The following is a 5,660-nucleotide window of genomic DNA, read 5'->3' on the forward strand; positions in this document are numbered from 1 at the left end:
GTCACAAAACTATGACTTGTTCCCTCTAGGATACAACACCCTGACCACTTGTCGCATAGTTTAGGCCAACTCTGCACAAGATGGTGAACCCAAAGCTCCACCAAGAAAAACGCCATTCTTTGCTAGTAATCTCTCTTGTATAGAAAATAATTTGTGTGTTAGTGTAGAAAAGAGTAAAAGAGAACTATTTATAGGCCACTAGGACATTACAAAATATATCAAAAAATAATAATGACCAAGAACCTAGAGAAAAAGGGAGAGTATATCCAAATATTAACTCACAACCAAGTTCATGAAATCTAATTAATCTCCATTCATGAACAACACAAAAGGTCATCAAAGCAATGAATCTCCATTCATGAACAAAATGAGATTCATGAATAAAATAAAAGAAAATTCATAAACAAAAATATAAATAAATGAATAAATGATATTAAAATGGTCCAACACCACCTAAGCCACCCTTTCTGGTGCATAGCCTAAGACGCTCCTTGTGCCCTTTCTAAGCCGCCCTCTGGCGCATTCAGTCGTCTGTTTCCATCATCATTCAGCACTACATCATAAGTTATGTGTGTGCCACACTTGCTGTTTCAACATTCATTTTCTGCATCAGTCTGGCATGACCCCTTTAAACTGTCCCAATATTGATTCCAATTAACTCTTACATCGGTTCGACATAACCCCTTTAAACTGTCTCGACATTGATTCCGATTAATTCCTACATTGGTCCGACATGACCCCTGTAAACTGTCCCGACATTGATTTCAGTTAGTTCCTACAATGGTTCAACATGACCTTAAATTGTCCTGGCATTAGTTTCAGCCAGTTCCTAAAATGGTCCAACACAACCATAAACTATTTCCTGACATTAGTTCCAGCCTCTGATCTATTTCAAGGGCCATTGCGCTCCCGTTCGAATTTTCCATCTATTTTCAAAGATGGAAAACAAAAATTGATATGGAAAATTTATTTGGTATTATTTTGACAAAAAATTCAAATTATATGTACTTTCTCAGATTTTTTTTTTTGAATTTTCAAAAAAAATACATACGAAAATTTTTTTAAAAAATTAAAAATTGTTGTTATGGAACTTCATATTTTTTTTTTGCTTACGATAACATACAAATGAAAAAAATACTTAAAAAATGATGCCAAACAAGGATTGAGTGTTTTTGTAATTCCTCTTTCCTCACATGTCTAATTAATCAATTCAATAGTAATTATTCAATAAAAAAAAATAACCTTTCGATCTCCAAGTTCTTGTTTCTTGGAAAAGAAAAATTGATTATTTATTAGGGTTAACCAACTCTTCGCCATAAAGCTGGCATGAAAATATTGGCTTTGATGAGGGCTGTAGGCTTACCCAACACAAATTGATATTGTTGATCTAATTTTATAATTTTTTTTATTATACTCATAAATACGTTGGACCTGTCTTCTGTTACAATAATTATATTTTTATATTATATTTGATGTGCGAGTTGTTATCATAAATCTAGATTATTTATCCCTTTAAATAATGTTATATGTACTAATTAGTATATTAATTAATATATCAATTGATAATGTGATATAATTTAAGAAGTTTTTGATATTTATAATGAATAATACTATATGTACTAATTAATGTACACACTAGTGTAATAACAGATTATATGACATCATTTGTATGGTTTTAAATATTTATAACTTGTATAATAAATATGGTTAATAATAATATCATAACACTAGTTGGTACATCAGTGTATACTAATTGGTGCATGTAGCAATAGCGATTTGTAATTTGTATAATGAGTGCGCTCAATAATAACATCATGACTAATGTTTGTACCAATTGATGATGTGATATATTTTAAGAGGTTTTTGATATTTATAATTTATATAGGGTTTGTTTGGAAAGTGGATTAGCTTTTTGGTTATTTTAACCTGAACTAAAAAATCTCGTTTGGGATAGGATTTTTAGTTTTTTTGACTTTTTGTGAGAGAAATAATGTAATGATTATGAGTTGGATATGATGTTTTATCTTATTGAGTTAAAAAGCTTATTTTGTCTTTTTATGACTAAAATAGTCCCAAACCCAACCTAACACATCTTCACAAATAAAGTCATAATAAGTAAAATCAATAATAATATCATAACTAGTATTAATACATTAATTAATATATATAATATTATTCATATTAATTAATACACGTACCGTATCCTTTTTCATACTCCCTCCTTTATTTTCTTAAATTTGCATAATTTTCAGGGCTACAAGTAAATTGATAGCGGAATCAAATAGCTCGCCAAAAATGGCCAAAGACAGCATGCAATGAGTTGGCCACATGGAATGTTATTTATATGATGTTCGCATTGCTTCCATCAGCAAGAGTGATTATTGGGCATCATTTATTACTTGATTTATGTGAAATTATTTTTCAAAATTTTAATAAAAAATATTGAGTTCTATAGCTTTAATCAATAAAAATCAAGGCCACCATATAAATTTACCTCAAGGCCATCACATAATTTTTTCATCACTTGTATATATTATTTATTGTTCTTAGGTTAGATAAGATACTATCTGAACTTATTTTTTATTGATTAAAATTATGAGATTTATCACTTTTATGTTATTTTTTGAGAAATAACTTATTTTAAATGGAATGAAATAATATTTTAAGGCCATTAAATAATTTCTCCTATTACTAAATAAATAGGAATTGCAATATTTTATTATTATTATTTTTTTTTTTGGGAACCCATGCATGCGTTAGTTGGCATTAAGATATGAAAGGCCGATATGGGTGAAAAACTTGCAATGGCATGCATCTATTAGAATAGTCGCTCCAGCAGATAAGTGATAACCATATCCATCTTCAAGTGATTGAAAAAATGAGAGAGAAAGAGAGAGAGAGAGAGAGAGAGAGAGAGAGAGAGAGAGAGTTTGGGAAAAACAAAAGTGGTTGTAATAAAAGCTTATCATATTGTGTAAAATGGAAAGTGATTTATATTCATAAAATTTATAAAAAAATATATATTCAAAATGACTTTTGTAAAAATAATGGAGCCTATATTTGGGAAGTTGGATTTGAAGATTTTTTTGGGTTAAAATAGTCACAAAAAGTAAAATAGACCTTTTAATTTAATGAGACAAAACATCAGATCTAATCCATAATCATTACATTCGTTCTTTCACAAAAAAAGTCAAAAAAGTTAAAAGTCCATCCCAAATCAAATTTTTTAGTCCAAATTAAAATAGTAAAAAAAAACTAAAAAGTCAAAAAACTAACCAACTTTCCAAACGAAACCAAAGGCAATAATGAATATTTTAATTGAAAATAAAATAATATTACAATAAATCCTCTCATTTTATAAAAAAATTCTGTATAAAAATTCTGTTTGTGTATATCGGGGTGTTTTGGGAAGTTGGTAAAAAGCTGACTTTTTGGCTTTTTGGCTTTTTTAGTGGCTTTTTTGGCAAAAAACTGGGTTGTTTTGGGTAAAAAAGCTGACTTTTTTTGCTAAAAAAGCTAAAAAGCCAAAAAGCTGGCTTTTTACCATTGTTCCCAAAATAGGCCATCATTACTTGTTTTAAATTGTGACAGTAATGTTATGCAGGCATAGATTAGGGTCAATAATGATGCCTAAACTAAATACGTCATTATGAGGATTCAATTGATGAATCTTTGCATGATTAGATAGTTAGAGCATCTCTAATGGTTTGTCATTGGAGCTGTCATTGCTATATATAGCAGCTGCTATTGAATTTTGATGCTTCAATGGCAAAACATAGCAGCTGCCAAATTTGAGAAATGCCAAAGCTTGTGTCAAATTTGACACAAGCTTTGGCAGCTGCCATTCATGCCAACTCAGCCAAAACCAACGGTTTCCCTCCCTCCCTCCTTCCTTCCCTCCCTCTCTTCATGCCAACTCAGCCAATTCATCAAACAGATTCACAGAAAAAAAATTATTATCTGTTTGTCAATTTGATTCATCAAACAGATTCACAGAAAAAAACAAATCCAAAAAAATTACAGATTCACAGATTCATCAAACAGATTCAAACAAATCCAAATCCAAAAAAATTACAGATTCATCAAACAGATTCACAGAAAAAAAATTGATTAATTCACAAAAAATTGAATTGATGAATTAAAAAACCAATCAATCCGTTTGAGAAGATCGGGGTAGAGATGAATGAAATGAAAACAAAAATTAAAAAATAATCAACCAGGGCGTAAACTGATTAATTCACAAAAATTAAAAAATCGGTCAAAAATTAAAAAAAAAAAACTGATTAATTCACAAAAATTAAAAAAAAAATGATGGAATGAAATGAAGACCTTTGAGAAGATCGGGGTAGATATGAAGGGCGCAATGGATCAACCAGGGCTTGAGATCAGTGGAGAATCTGTTTCACTACTCTGCTGGAAAGATCATCAGTGGAGAATCTGTTTCACTACTCTGCTGGAAAGATCGGGCTTGAGAATCAGTGGAGAGATCAATGGCGTAATGGATCAACCAGGGCTTGAGATCAGTGAAGACCTCTGCTGGAACTCGCACTACTCTACTGGGAATCGGGACTGAACTCGAAATCGGGACCGAGATCAGTGGAGAGAGATCGGCTTGGTTTGGGTTTGATTTGGAAGATTTGAGGAGAGGAGATGAGAAATGAGGAGAGAAAGATGAAGATCAGTGACGGCAATGAAGGAAAGGAGAGAGAGAGAGAGAGAGAGAGAGAGAGAGAGAGAGAGAGCTTGGTGTATAGATAGATAGATCCGACTCAAACATGAGGGTATATACATAGATAGATAATGCACGGATTGTTCTAGATAGATAGATGGATGAGCCGTCGGATCATATAATCCAACGGTGCTATTTTGGGAAAGGAGTGCACATGGGTTTGAGCAACGGCTCTTTTTCATCCTTTTTCAAACAACAGATATAAATTAACGGGCATTTTTTCCAAACGGTCATATTCTGTATTTCTATAAATAAAAACTCTTCATCTCAATTTCATTTCACACCAAACATTTTAAATTTCATTTTTCTTTTCTCTTCTCTTTATCTGAATTTTATTTTACACCAAACTTCACAAATTATTTTCTTCTTTGTTTTTTCACACAATCACTATGGAAGGTTCATCAAAAATGAAGAGAGGAAAATCATTTACCACTTAAGAAGATGTGGCAATTTGTAGAGCTTGGTGCCACATTACTGAAGACCCAATTGTTGGGAATTCACAATCTCATGCTCATTTTTTGGGAAGAATTTTTGAAAATTATTGTTCATTGCAGAATGATCGCTCAAGAACACAAGTGTCTATCTCATCTCGATGGGGTGTAATCATGAAATGTTGTAACAAATTTCGTAGGTGTCTAGCGCAAGTCGAAAATCTACATCCAAGTGGGGCGTTACAAGTTGATATAGTAAGATTTCATTTTCATTTATTATGTTAGTTTTTTTATTTGTCTTACATAAAAATTAACTGATTAATTAATTTAATATTTAATTGATATAGATACTTCAAGCAAAACTGTTATACCATCAAGATGAAAACAAACATTTTCTTTTTGAACATTGTTGGCCAATCTTGCAAAACAATATTAGGTGGCAAGATGTAACTTCTACGAACACGGTGAAGTCAAGAATACATACATCGTTTTTCCCTAAT

This window comes from Camellia sinensis, chromosome 13, assembly GCF_055761805.1.
Source record: "Camellia sinensis isolate YWXY chromosome 13, ASM5576180v1, whole genome shotgun sequence".
Classification (NCBI taxonomy): Eukaryota; Viridiplantae; Streptophyta; class Magnoliopsida; order Ericales; family Theaceae; genus Camellia; species Camellia sinensis.